The sequence below is a fragment of the Carassius gibelio genome, chromosome A10 (genome assembly GCF_023724105.1).
Source record: "Carassius gibelio isolate Cgi1373 ecotype wild population from Czech Republic chromosome A10, carGib1.2-hapl.c, whole genome shotgun sequence".
NCBI lineage: Eukaryota > Metazoa > Chordata > Actinopteri > Cypriniformes > Cyprinidae > Carassius > Carassius gibelio.
The window spans coordinates 25,755,187-25,769,358 of NC_068380.1; the positions used below are offsets into that span (position 1 = coordinate 25,755,187).

At 47.7% G+C, this 14,172-nt stretch overlaps 9 non-coding genes across 9 annotated transcripts; all 9 read right to left on the minus strand.

The window, feature by feature from the left end:
* Positions 1 to 596: 596 nt before the first annotated feature.
* trnal-aag (transfer RNA leucine (anticodon AAG)) lies at positions 597 to 678 on the minus strand. Its single transcript has one exon. It is a non-coding gene; the product is annotated as a tRNA-Leu (tRNA).
* Positions 679 to 2,005: 1,327 nt separating this feature from the next.
* Positions 2,006 to 2,087, minus strand: trnal-aag (transfer RNA leucine (anticodon AAG)). Its single transcript has one exon. It is a non-coding gene; the product is annotated as a tRNA-Leu (tRNA).
* A 1,327-nt stretch (positions 2,088 to 3,414) lies between these two features.
* Positions 3,415 to 3,496, minus strand: trnal-aag (transfer RNA leucine (anticodon AAG)). The gene has a single exon. It is a non-coding gene; the product is annotated as a tRNA-Leu (tRNA).
* A 1,327-nt stretch (positions 3,497 to 4,823) lies between these two features.
* Positions 4,824 to 4,905, minus strand: trnal-aag (transfer RNA leucine (anticodon AAG)). Its single transcript has one exon. It is a non-coding gene; the product is annotated as a tRNA-Leu (tRNA).
* Positions 4,906 to 6,232: 1,327 nt separating this feature from the next.
* trnal-aag (transfer RNA leucine (anticodon AAG)) lies at positions 6,233 to 6,314 on the minus strand. The gene has a single exon. It is a non-coding gene; the product is annotated as a tRNA-Leu (tRNA).
* Positions 6,315 to 7,641: 1,327 nt separating this feature from the next.
* trnal-aag (transfer RNA leucine (anticodon AAG)) lies at positions 7,642 to 7,723 on the minus strand. Its single transcript has one exon. It is a non-coding gene; the product is annotated as a tRNA-Leu (tRNA).
* A 1,327-nt stretch (positions 7,724 to 9,050) lies between these two features.
* On the minus strand, positions 9,051 to 9,132 carry trnal-aag (transfer RNA leucine (anticodon AAG)). Its single transcript has one exon. It is a non-coding gene; the product is annotated as a tRNA-Leu (tRNA).
* A 1,327-nt stretch (positions 9,133 to 10,459) lies between these two features.
* trnal-aag (transfer RNA leucine (anticodon AAG)) lies at positions 10,460 to 10,541 on the minus strand. Its single transcript has one exon. It is a non-coding gene; the product is annotated as a tRNA-Leu (tRNA).
* A 2,736-nt stretch (positions 10,542 to 13,277) lies between these two features.
* Positions 13,278 to 13,359, minus strand: trnal-aag (transfer RNA leucine (anticodon AAG)). The gene has a single exon. It is a non-coding gene; the product is annotated as a tRNA-Leu (tRNA).
* Positions 13,360 to 14,172: the final 813 nt, after the last annotated feature.

The window sequence follows — 14,172 nt, forward strand, 5'->3', positions numbered from 1 at the left end:
GAAAGAACCTCTTGGCCACGCTACCAGATAATGCCCTTTACCCCAGGCACTATTCCACCAACTTTTTCCTTGTCGAGCTTCGCCACAAGATAACGTCTTGAATTTCTCCAAGGTTGAGGCTTCCTTCTTGAAGGGTTATGCAGTACTACCCCTGGAGGACCCCTTCCTGGAGAGTGCATGTCCTTCTCTTATAAAACACACCTGAATGCACTAATGAAGGCCCTTAGGGCTGTTCTGAAAATGGCAGATAGCTGAGCATTAGCCGTTATACTCAAAAAAGTAAAACATCCAAACATTTTTTCACCAAAAACTTTCAACGAGTGACATTGGCTGTTACCATCCTTTATGATACTTATTACTTTTCACTATTTCAAATTATATTCAAGTACTTTTTCCTGTTTTGAAGTAACTTCACTATACTTGTAAATTATTGGTGTCCCTACTTCAACTGGGTGCCTCTTTTGGAAAGGAGCAGAGGCTGGGACAGGCCTCCAGCGCTGACTTGGCTAAAAAGCAAGGAAAGCAAAAGCAGCTCAATTCGGATGTTCACACAGCATCACTTTGCAAAGCCACAGCAGTCTTCCAAAAGGCTTTCCTGGCAGCGGTGGGATTCGAACCCACGCCCCCGAAGAGACTGGAGCCTTAATCCAGCGCCTTAGACCGCTCGGCCACGCTACCTTGTTTGCCTGCGTTTCACGGGTCACTTGGACCAGTGGAAAGGCCGCCCCGAGCTGACTTTGATGAAAAGCTGCAGTCTAATCCTGTTTGCGTAAAACAAACCTGATCCCTTGCAGGTTAGGGCTTGCGGCTATGTCCCTGTCACAACAAGTCTGAGATAAGTTTGAAAGAACAGATCAGCACAAGATTGACTCAAATCGTCTTCAACGAAACCACAAGAAGTCAGTAAACCACAGAGGAAGTGCAGTGCCCCAGGAGCAGGACTGAGACAGCATGCCTTATCAAACAGGCGATCGGATGTGGGAGAGGATGAGGCTTCTTGTTTGACTCTCATGTTCCTGAAGGGCCTGACTGCTGCCAGGGAAAGTGTGTTCTCTCGCAATATTTTCAGACCATTATCAAGTACAAGCAGGGCCTCCCGGCCTCAATTAAACCACTGATGGCAGCGGTATGATTCCAACCAACGGCACCATAGAGACTGGAGCCTAAATACAGTACATTAGACCACTTGGCCACGCTACCCTGGTGGGAGTCCCTTTTGTTCGTCTTTGGGCTTTATACCATCCAGAAATAGAAGCGACGGCCTCCACAAACCTTATTCAGTAAACATGTCCAATGCGGCCAAGGAAAGCTCTTTATTCGGCCATGGCAGCAAAAAGTGTCTCCCGAAATGGAGCCCCTGGCAGCGGTGGGATTCAAAACCACGCCCCTAAAGAGACTGGGGAAAAACAGAAAGAACCTCTTGGCCACGCTACCAGATAATGCCCTTTACCCCAGGCACTATTCCACCAACTTTTTCCTTGTCGAGCTTCGCCACAAGATAACGTCTTGAATTTCTCCAAGGTTGAGGCTTCCTTCTTGAAGGGTTATGCAGTACTACCCCTGGAGGACCCCTTCCTGGAGAGTGCATGTCCTTCTCTTATAAAACACACCTGAATGCACTAATGAAGGCCCTTAGGGCTGTTCTGAAAATGGCAGATAGCTGAGCATTAGCCGTTATACTCAAAAAAGTAAAACATCCAAACATTTTTTCACCAAAAACTTTCAACGAGTGACATTGGCTGTTACCATCCTTTATGATACTTATTACTTTTCACTATTTCAAATTATATTCAAGTACTTTTTCCTGTTTTGAAGTAACTTCACTATAATTGTAAATTATTGGTGTCCCTACTTCAACTGGGTGCCTCTTTTAGAAAGGAGCAGAGGCTGGGACAGGCCTCCAGCGCTGACTTGGCTAAAAAGCAAGGAAAGCAAAAGCAGCTCAATTCGGATGTTCACCCAGCATCACTTTGCAAAGCCACAGCAGTCTTCCAAAAGGCTTTCCTGGCAGCGGTGGGATTCGAACCCACGCCCCCGAAGAGACTGGAGCCTTAATCCAGCGCCTTAGACCGCTCGGCCACGCTACCTTATTTGCCTGCGTTTCACGGGTCACTTGGACCAGTGGAAAGGCCGCCCCGAGCTGACTTTGATGAAAAGCTGCAGTCTAATCCTGTTTGCGTAAAACAAACCTGATCCCTTGCAGGTTAGGGCTTGCGGCTATGTCCCTGTCACAACAAGTCTGAGATAAGTTTGAAAGAACAGATCAGCACAAGATTGACTCAAATCGTCTTCAACGAAACCACAAGAAGTCAGTAAACCACAGAGGAAGTGCAGTGCCCCAGGAGCAGGACTGAGACAGCATGCCTTATCAAACAGGCGATCGGATGTGGGAGAGGATGAGGCTTCTTGTTTGACTCTCATGTTCCTGAAGGGCCTGACTGCTGCCAGGGAAAGTGTGTTCTCTCGCAATATTTTCAGACCATTATCGAGTACAAGCAGGGCCTCCCGGCCTCAATTAAACCACTGATGGCAGCGGTATGATTCCAACCAACGGCACCATAGAGACTGGAGCCTAAATACAGTACATTAGACCACTTGGCCACGCTACCCTGGTGGGAGTCCCTTTTGTTCGTCTTTGGGCTTTATACCATCCAGAAATAGAAGCGACGGCCTCCACAAACCTTATTCAGTAAACATGTCCAATGCGGCCAAGGAAAGCTCTTTATTCGGCCATGGCAGCAAAAAGTGTCTCCCGAAATGGAGCCCCTGGCAGCGGTGGGATTCAAAACCACGCCCCTAAAGAGACTGGGGAAAAACAGAAAGAACCTCTTGGCCACGCTACCAGATAATGCCCTTTACCCCAGGCACTATTCCACCAACTTTTTCCTTGTCGAGCTTCGCCACAAGATAACGTCTTGAATTTCTCCAAGGTTGAGGCTTCCTTCTTGAAGGGTTATGCAGTACTACCCCTGGAGGACCCCTTCCTGGAGAGTGCATGTCCTTCTCTTATAAAACACACCTGAATGCACTAATGAAGGCCCTTAGGGCTGTTCTGAAAATGGCAGATAGCTGAGCATTAGCCGTTATACTCAAAAAAGTAAAACATCCAAACATTTTTTCACCAAAAACTTTCAACGAGTGACATTGGCTGTTACCATCCTTTATGATACTTATTACTTTTCACTATTTCAAATTATATTCAAGTACTTTTTCCTGTTTTGAAGTAACTTCACTATACTTGTAAATTATTGGTGTCCCTACTTCAACTGGGTGCCTCTTTTGGAAAGGAGCAGAGGCTGGGACAGGCCTCCAGCGCTGACTTGGCTAAAAAGCAAGGAAAGCAAAAGCAGCTCAATTCGGATGTTCACACAGCATCACTTTGCAAAGCCACAGCAGTCTTCCAAAAGGCTTTCCTGGCAGCGGTGGGATTCGAACCCACGCCCCCGAAGAGACTGGAGCCTTAATCCAGCGCCTTAGACCGCTCGGCCACGCTACCTTGTTTGCCTGCGTTTCACGGGTCACTTGGACCAGTGGAAAGGCCGCCCCGAGCTGACTTTGATGAAAAGCTGCAGTCTAATCCTGTTTGCGTAAAACAAACCTGATCCCTTGCAGGTTAGGGCTTGCGGCTATGTCCCTGTCACAACAAGTCAGAGATAAGTTTGAAAGAACAGATCAGCACAAGATTGACTCAAATCGTCTTCAACGAAACCACAAGAAGTCAGTAAACCACAGAGGAAGTGCAGTGCCCCAGGAGCAGGACTGAGACAGCATGCCTTATCAAACAGGCGATCGGATGTGGGAGAGGATGAGGCTTCTTGTTTGACTCTCATGTTCCTGAAGGGCCTGACTGCTGCCAGGGAAAGTGTGTTCTCTCGCAATATTTTCAGACCATTATCGAGTACAAGCAGGGCCTCCCGGCCTCAATTAAACCACTGATGGCAGCGGTATGATTCCAACCAACGGCACCATAGAGACTGGAGCCTAAATACAGTACATTAGACCACTTGGCCACGCTACCCTGGTGGGAGTCCCTTTTGTTCGTCTTTGGGCTTTATACCATCCAGAAATAGAAGCGACGGCCTCCACAAACCTTATTCAGTAAACATGTCCAATGCGGCCAAGGAAAGCTCTTTATTCGGCCATGGCAGCAAAAAGTGTCTCCCGAAATGGAGCCCCTGGCAGCGGTGGGATTCAAAACCACGCCCCTAAAGAGACTGGGGAAAAACAGAAAGAACCTCTTGGCCACGCTACCAGATAATGCCCTTTACCCCAGGCACTATTCCACCAACTTTTTCCTTGTCGAGCTTCGCCACAAGATAACGTCTTGAATTTCTCCAAGGTTGAGGCTTCCTTCTTGAAGGGTTATGCAGTACTACCCCTGGAGGACCCCTTCCTGGAGAGTGCATGTCCTTCTCTTATAAAACACACCTGAATGCACTAATGAAGGCCCTTAGGGCTGTTCTGAAAATGGCAGATAGCTGAGCATTAGCCGTTATACTCAAAAAAGTAAAACATCCAAACATTTTTTCACCAAAAACTTTCAACGAGTGACATTGGCTGTTACCATCCTTTATGATACTTATTACTTTTCACTATTTCAAATTATATTCAAGTACTTTTTCCTGTTTTGAAGTAACTTCACTATACTTGTAAATTATTGGTGTCCCTACTTCAACTGGGTGCCTCTTTTGGAAAGGAGCAGAGGCTGGGACAGGCCTCCAGCGCTGACTTGGCTAAAAAGCAAGGAAAGCAAAAGCAGCTCAATTCGGATGTTCACACAGCATCACTTTGCAAAGCCACAGCAGTCTTCCAAAAGGCTTTCCTGGCAGCGGTGGGATTCGAACCCACGCCCCCGAAGAGACTGGAGCCTTAATCCAGCGCCTTAGACCGCTCGGCCACGCTACCTTGTTTGCCTGCGTTTCACGGGTCACTTGGACCAGTGGAAAGGCCGCCCCGAGCTGACTTTGATGAAAAGCTGCAGTCTAATCCTGTTTGCGTAAAACAAACCTGATCCCTTGCAGGTTAGGGCTTGCGGCTATGTCCCTGTCACAACAAGTCTGAGATAAGTTTGAAAGAACAGATCAGCACAAGATTGACTCAAATCGTCTTCAACGAAACCACAAGAAGTCAGTAAACCACAGAGGAAGTGCAGTGCCCCAGGAGCAGGACTGAGACAGCATGCCTTATCAAACAGGCGATCGGATGTGGGAGAGGATGAGGCTTCTTGTTTGACTCTCATGTTCCTGAAGGGCCTGACTGCTGCCAGGGAAAGTGTGTTCTCTCGCAATATTTTCAGACCATTATCAAGTACAAGCAGGGCCTCCCGGCCTCAATTAAACCACTGATGGCAGCGGTATGATTCCAACCAACGGCACCATAGAGACTGGAGCCTAAATACAGTACATTAGACCACTTGGCCACGCTACCCTGGTGGGAGTCCCTTTTGTTCGTCTTTGGGCTTTATACCATCCAGAAATAGAAGCGACGGCCTCCACAAACCTTATTCAGTAAACATGTCCAATGCGGCCAAGGAAAGCTCTTTATTCGGCCATGGCAGCAAAAAGTGTCTCCCGAAATGGAGCCCCTGGCAGCGGTGGGATTCAAAACCACGCCCCTAAAGAGACTGGGGAAAAACAGAAAGAACCTCTTGGCCACGCTACCAGATAATGCCCTTTACCCCAGGCACTATTCCACCAACTTTTTCCTTGTCGAGCTTCGCCACAAGATAACGTCTTGAATTTCTCCAAGGTTGAGGCTTCCTTCTTGAAGGGTTATGCAGTACTACCCCTGGAGGACCCCTTCCTGGAGAGTGCATGTCCTTCTCTTATAAAACACACCTGAATGCACTAATGAAGGCCCTTAGGGCTGTTCTGAAAATGGCAGATAGCTGAGCATTAGCCGTTATACTCAAAAAAGTAAAACATCCAAACATTTTTTCACCAAAAACTTTCAACGAGTGACATTGGCTGTTACCATCCTTTATGATACTTATTACTTTTCACTATTTCAAATTATATTCAAGTACTTTTTCCTGTTTTGAAGTAACTTCACTATAATTGTAAATTATTGGTGTCCCTACTTCAACTGGGTGCCTCTTTTAGAAAGGAGCAGAGGCTGGGACAGGCCTCCAGCGCTGACTTGGCTAAAAAGCAAGGAAAGCAAAAGCAGCTCAATTCGGATGTTCACCCAGCATCACTTTGCAAAGCCACAGCAGTCTTCCAAAAGGCTTTCCTGGCAGCGGTGGGATTCGAACCCACGCCCCCGAAGAGACTGGAGCCTTAATCCAGCGCCTTAGACCGCTCGGCCACGCTACCTTATTTGCCTGCGTTTCACGGGTCACTTGGACCAGTGGAAAGGCCGCCCCGAGCTGACTTTGATGAAAAGCTGCAGTCTAATCCTGTTTGCGTAAAACAAACCTGATCCCTTGCAGGTTAGGGCTTGCGGCTATGTCCCTGTCACAACAAGTCTGAGATAAGTTTGAAAGAACAGATCAGCACAAGATTGACTCAAATCGTCTTCAACGAAACCACAAGAAGTCAGTAAACCACAGAGGAAGTGCAGTGCCCCAGGAGCAGGACTGAGACAGCATGCCTTATCAAACAGGCGATCGGATGTGGGAGAGGATGAGGCTTCTTGTTTGACTCTCATGTTCCTGAAGGGCCTGACTGCTGCCAGGGAAAGTGTGTTCTCTCGCAATATTTTCAGACCATTATCGAGTACAAGCAGGGCCTCCCGGCCTCAATTAAACCACTGATGGCAGCGGTATGATTCCAACCAACGGCACCATAGAGACTGGAGCCTAAATACAGTACATTAGACCACTTGGCCACGCTACCCTGGTGGGAGTCCCTTTTGTTCGTCTTTGGGCTTTATACCATCCAGAAATAGAAGCGACGGCCTCCACAAACCTTATTCAGTAAACATGTCCAATGCGGCCAAGGAAAGCTCTTTATTCGGCCATGGCAGCAAAAAGTGTCTCCCGAAATGGAGCCCCTGGCAGCGGTGGGATTCAAAACCACGCCCCTAAAGAGACTGGGGAAAAACAGAAAGAACCTCTTGGCCACGCTACCAGATAATGCCCTTTACCCCAGGCACTATTCCACCAACTTTTTCCTTGTCGAGCTTCGCCACAAGATAACGTCTTGAATTTCTCCAAGGTTGAGGCTTCCTTCTTGAAGGGTTATGCAGTACTACCCCTGGAGGACCCCTTCCTGGAGAGTGCATGTCCTTCTCTTATAAAACACACCTGAATGCACTAATGAAGGCCCTTAGGGCTGTTCTGAAAATGGCAGATAGCTGAGCATTAGCCGTTATACTCAAAAAAGTAAAACATCCAAACATTTTTTCACCAAAAACTTTCAACGAGTGACATTGGCTGTTACCATCCTTTATGATACTTATTACTTTTCACTATTTCAAATTATATTCAAGTACTTTTTCCTGTTTTGAAGTAACTTCACTATACTTGTAAATTATTGGTGTCCCTACTTCAACTGGGTGCCTCTTTTGGAAAGGAGCAGAGGCTGGGACAGGCCTCCAGCGCTGACTTGGCTAAAAAGCAAGGAAAGCAAAAGCAGCTCAATTCGGATGTTCACACAGCATCACTTTGCAAAGCCACAGCAGTCTTCCAAAAGGCTTTTCTGGCAGCGGTGGGATTCGAACCCACGCCCCCGAAGAGACTGGAGCCTTAATCCAGCACCTTAGACCGCTCGGCCATGCTACCTTGTTTGCCTGCGTTTCACGGGTCACTTGGACCAGTGGAAAGGCCGCCCCGAGCTGACTTTGATGAAAAGCTGCAGTCTAATCCTGTTTGCGTAAAACAAACCTGATCCCTTGCAGGTTAGGGCTTGCGGCTATGTCCCTGTCACAACAAGTCTGAGATAAGTTTGAAAGAACAGATCAGCACAAGATTGACTCAAATCGTCTTCAACGAAACCACAAGAAGTCAGTAAACCACAGAGGAAGTGCAGTGCCCCAGGAGCAGGACTGAGACAGCATGCCTTATCAAACAGGCGATCGGATGTGGGAGAGGATGAGGCTTCTTGTTTGACTCTCATGTTCCTGAAGGGCCTGACTGCTGCCAGGGAAAGTGTGTTCTCTCGCAATATTTTCAGACCATTATCGAGTACAAGCAGGGCCTCCCGGCCTCAATTAAACCACTGATGGCAGCGGTATGATTCCAACCAACGGCACCATAGAGACTGGAGCCTAAATACAGTACATTAGACCACTTGGCCACGCTACCCTGGTGGGAGTCCCTTTTGTTCGTCTTTGGGCTTTATACCATCCAGAAATAGAAGCGACGGCCTCCACAAACCTTATTCAGTAAACATGTCCAATGCGGCCAAGGAAAGCTCTTTATTCGGCCATGGCAGCAAAAAGTGTCTCCCGAAATGGAGCCCCTGGCAGCGGTGGGATTCAAAACCACGCCCCTAAAGAGACTGGGGAAAAACAGAAAGAACCTCTTGGCCACGCTACCAGATAATGCCCTTTACCCCAGGCACTATTCCACCAACTTTTTCCTTGTCGAGCTTCGCCACAAGATAACGTCTTGAATTTCTCCAAGGTTGAGGCTTCCTTCTTGAAGGGTTATGCAGTACTACCCCTGGAGGACCCCTTCCTGGAGAGTGCATGTCCTTCTCTTATAAAACACACCTGAATGCACTAATGAAGGCCCTTAGGGCTGTTCTGAAAATGGCAGATAGCTGAGCATTAGCCGTTATACTCAAAAAAGTAAAACATCCAAACATTTTTTCACCAAAAACTTTCAACGAGTGACATTGGCTGTTACCATCCTTTATGATACTTATTACTTTTCACTATTTCAAATTATATTCAAGTACTTTTTCCTGTTTTGAAGTAACTTCACTATAATTGTAAATTATTGGTGTCCCTACTTCAACTGGGTGCCTCTTTTAGAAAGGAGCAGAGGCTGGGACAGGCCTCCAGCGCTGACTTGGCTAAAAAGCAAGGAAAGCAAAAGCAGCTCAATTCGGATGTTCACCCAGCATCACTTTGCAAAGCCACAGCAGTCTTCCAAAAGGCTTTCCTGGCAGCGGTGGGATTCGAACCCACGCCCCCGAAGAGACTGGAGCCTTAATCCAGCGCCTTAGACCGCTCGGCCACGCTACCTTATTTGCCTGCGTTTCACGGGTCACTTGGACCAGTGGAAAGGCCGCCCCGAGCTGACTTTGATGAAAAGCTGCAGTCTAATCCTGTTTGCGTAAAACAAACCTGATCCCTTGCAGGTTAGGGCTTGCGGCTATGTCCCTGTCACAACAAGTCTGAGATAAGTTTGAAAGAACAGATCAGCACAAGATTGACTCAAATCGTCTTCAACGAAACCACAAGAAGTCAGTAAACCACAGAGGAAGTGCAGTGCCCCAGGAGCAGGACTGAGACAGCATGCCTTATCAAACAGGCGATCGGATGTGGGAGAGGATGAGGCTTCTTGTTTGACTCTCATGTTCCTGAAGGGCCTGACTGCTGCCAGGGAAAGTGTGTTCTCTCGCAATATTTTCAGACCATTATCGAGTACAAGCAGGGCCTCCCGGCCTCAATTAAACCACTGATGGCAGCGGTATGATTCCAACCAACGGCACCATAGAGACTGGAGCCTAAATACAGTACATTAGACCACTTGGCCACGCTACCCTGGTGGGAGTCCCTTTTGTTCGTCTTTGGGCTTTATACCATCCAGAAATAGAAGCGACGGCCTCCACAAACCTTATTCAGTAAACATGTCCAATGCGGCCAAGGAAAGCTCTTTATTCGGCCATGGCAGCAAAAAGTGTCTCCCGAAATGGAGCCCCTGGCAGCGGTGGGATTCAAAACCACGCCCCTAAAGAGACTGGGGAAAAACAGAAAGAACCTCTTGGCCACGCTACCAGATAATGCCCTTTACCCCAGGCACTATTCCACCAACTTTTTCCTTGTCGAGCTTCGCCACAAGATAACGTCTTGAATTTCTCCAAGGTTGAGGCTTCCTTCTTGAAGGGTTATGCAGTACTACCCCTGGAGGACCCCTTCCTGGAGAGTGCATGTCCTTCTCTTATAAAACACACCTGAATGCACTAATGAAGGCCCTTAGGGCTGTTCTGAAAATGGCAGATAGCTGAGCATTAGCCGTTATACTCAAAAAAGTAAAACATCCAAACATTTTTTCACCAAAAACTTTCAACGAGTGACATTGGCTGTTACCATCCTTTATGATACTTATTACTTTTCACTATTTCAAATTATATTCAAGTACTTTTTCCTGTTTTGAAGTAACTTCACTATACTTGTAAATTATTGGTGTCCCTACTTCAACTGGGTGCCTCTTTTGGAAAGGAGCAGAGGCTGGGACAGGCCTCCAGCGCTGACTTGGCTAAAAAGCAAGGAAAGCAAAAGCAGCTCAATTCGGATGTTCACACAGCATCACTTTGCAAAGCCACAGCAGTCTTCCAAAAGGCTTTCCTGGCAGCGGTGGGATTCGAACCCACGCCCCCGAAGAGACTGGAGCCTTAATCCAGCGCCTTAGACCGCTCGGCCACGCTACCTTGTTTGCCTGCGTTTCACGGGTCACTTGGACCAGTGGAAAGGCCGCCCCGAGCTGACTTTGATGAAAAGCTGCAGTCTAATCCTGTTTGCGTAAAACAAACCTGATCCCTTGCAGGTTAGGGCTTGCGGCTATGTCCCTGTCACAACAAGTCTGAGATAAGTTTGAAAGAACAGATCAGCACAAGATTGACTCAAATCGTCTTCAACGAAACCACAAGAAGTCAGTAAACCACAGAGGAAGTGCAGTGCCCCAGGAGCAGGACTGAGACAGCATGCCTTATCAAACAGGCGATCGGATGTGGGAGAGGATGAGGCTTCTTGTTTGACTCTCATGTTCCTGAAGGGCCTGACTGCTGCCAGGGAAAGTGTGTTCTCTCGCAATATTTTCAGACCATTATCGAGTACAAGCAGGGCCTCCCGGCCTCAATTAAACCACTGATGGCAGCGGTATGATTCCAACCAACGGCACCATAGAGACTGGAGCCTAAATACAGTACATTAGACCACTTGGCCACGCTACCCTGGTGGGAGTCCCTTTTGTTCGTCTTTGGGCTTTATACCATCCAGAAATAGAAGCGACGGCCTCCACAAACCTTATTCAGTAAACATGTCCAATGCGGCCAAGGAAAGCTCTTTATTCGGCCATGGCAGCAAAAAGTGTCTCCCGAAATGGAGCCCCTGGCAGCGGTGGGATTCAAAACCACGCCCCTAAAGAGACTGGGGAAAAACAGAAAGAACCTCTTGGCCACGCTACCAGATAATGCCCTTTACCCCAGGCACTATTCCACCAACTTTTTCCTTGTCGAGCTTCGCCACAAGATAACGTCTTGAATTTCTCCAAGGTTGAGGCTTCCTTCTTGAAGGGTTATGCAGTACTACCCCTGGAGGACCCCTTCCTGGAGAGTGCATGTCCTTCTCTTATAAAACACACCTGAATGCACTAATGAAGGCCCTTAGGGCTGTTCTGAAAATGGCAGATAGCTGAGCATTAGCCGTTATACTCAAAAAAGTAAAACATCCAAACATTTTTTCACCAAAAACTTTCAACGAGTGACATTGGCTGTTACCATTCTTTATGATACTTATTACTTTTCACTATTTCAAATTATATTCAAGTACTTTTTCCTGTTTTGAAGTAACTTCACTATAATTGTAAATTATTGGTGTCCCTACTTCAACTGGATGCCTCTTTTAGAAAGGAGCAGAGGCTGGGACAGGCCTCCAGCGCTGACTTGGCTAAAAAGCAAGGAAAGCAAAAGCAGCTCAATTCGGATGTTCACCCAGCATCACTTTGCAAAGCCACAGCAGTCTTCCAAAAGGCTTTCCTGGCAGCGGTGGGATTCGAACCCACGCCCCCGAAGAGAGTGGAGCCTTAATCGAGCGCCTTAGACCGCTCGGCCACGCTACCTTGTTTGCCTGCGTTTCACGGGTCACTTGGACCAGTGGAAAGGCCGCCCCGAGCTGACTTTGATGAAAAGCTGCAGTCTAATCCTGTTTGCGTAAAACAAACCTGATCCCTTGCAGGTTAGGGCTTGCGGCTATGTCCCTGTCACAACAAGTCTGAGATAAGTTTGAAAGAACAGATCAGCACAAGATTGACTCAAATCGTCTTCAACGAAACCACAAGAAGTCAGTAAACCACAGAGGAAGTGCAGTGCCCCAGGAGCAGGACTGAGACAGCATGCCTTATCAAACAGGCGATCGGATGTGGGAGAGGATGAGGCTTCTTGTTTGACTCTCATGTTCCTGAAGGGCCTGACTGCTGCCAGGGAAAGTGTGTTCTCTTGCAATATTTTCAGACCATTATCGAGTACAAGCAGGGCCTCCCGGCCTCAATTAAACCACTGATGGCAGCGGTATGATTCCAACCAACGGCACCATAGAGACTGGAGCCTAAATACAGTACATTAGACCACTTGGCCACGCTACCCTGGTGGGAGTCCCTTTTGTTCGTCTTTGGGCTTTATACCATCCAGAAATAGAAGCGACGGCCTCCACAAACCTTATTCAGTAAACATGTCCAATGCGGCCAAGGAAAGCTCTTTATTCGGCCATGGCAGCAAAAAGTGTCTCCCGAAATGGAGCCCCTGGCAGCGGTGGGATTCAAAACCACGCCCCTAAAGAGACTGGGGAAAAACAGAAAGAACCTCTTGGCCATGCTACCAGATAATGCCCTTTACCCCAGGCACTATTCCACCAACTTTTTCCTTGTCGAGCTTCGCCACAAGATAACGTCTTGAATTTCTCCAAGGTTGAGGCTTCCTTCTTGAAGGGTTATGCAGTACTACCCCTGGAGGACCCCTTCCTGGAGAGTGCATGTCCTTCTCTTATAAAACACACCTGAATGCACTAATGAAGGCCCTTAGGGCTGTTCTGAAAATGGCAGATAGCTGAGCATTAGCCGTTATACTCAAAAAAGTAAAACATCCAAACATTTTTTCACCAAAAACTTTCAACGAGTGACATTGGCTGTTACCATCCTTTATGATACTTATTACTTTTCACTATTTCAAATTATATTCAAGTACTTTTTCCTGTTTTGAAGTAACTTCACTATAATTGTAAATTATTGGTGTCCCTACTTCAACTGGGTGCCTCTTTTAGAAAGGAGCAGAGGCTGGGACAGGCCTCCAGCGCTGACTTGGCTAAAAAGCAAGGAAAGCAAAAGCAGCTCAATTCGGATGTTCACCCAGCATCACTTTGCAAAGCCACAGCAGTCTTCCAAAAGGCTTTCCTGGCAGCGGTGGGATTCGAACCCACGCCCCCGAAGAGACTGGAGCCTTAATCCAGCGCCTTAGACCGCTCGGCCACGCTACCTTATTTGCCTGCGTTTCACGGGTCACTTGGACCAGTGGAAAGGCCGCCCCGAGCTGACTTTGATGAAAAGCTGCAGTCTAATCCTGTTTGCGTAAAACAAACCTGATCCCTTGCAGGTTAGGGCTTGCGGCTATGTCCCTGTCACAACAAGTCTGAGATAAGTTTGAAAGAACAGATCAGCACAAGATTGACTCAAATCGTCTTCAACGAAACCACAAGAAGTCAGTAAACCACAGAGGAAGTGCAGTGCCCCAGGAGCAGGACTGAGACAGCATGCCTTATCAAACAGGCGATCGGATGTGGGAGAGGATGAGGCTTCTTGTTTGACTCTCATGTTCCTGAAGGGCCTGACTGCTGCCAGGGAAAGTGTGTTCTCTCGCAATATTTTCAGACCATTATCGAGTACAAGCAGGGCCTCCCGGCCTCAATTAAACCACTGATGGCAGCGGTATGATTCCAACCAACGGCACCATAGAGACTGGAGCCTAAATACAGTACATTAGACCACTTGGCCACGCTACCCTGGTGGGAGTCCCTTTTGTTCGTCTTTGGGCTTTATACCATCCAGAAATAGAAGCGACGGCCTCCACAAACCTTATTCAGTAAACATGTCCAATGCGGCCAAGGAAAGCTCTTTATTCGGCCATGGCAGCAAAAAGTGTCTCCCGAAATGGAGCCCCTGGCAGCGGTGGGATTCAAAACCACGCCCCTAAAGAGACTGGGGAAAAACAGAAAGAACCTCTTGGCCACGCTACCAGATAATGCCCTTTACCCCAGGCACTATTCCACCAACTTTTTCCTTGTCGAGCTTCG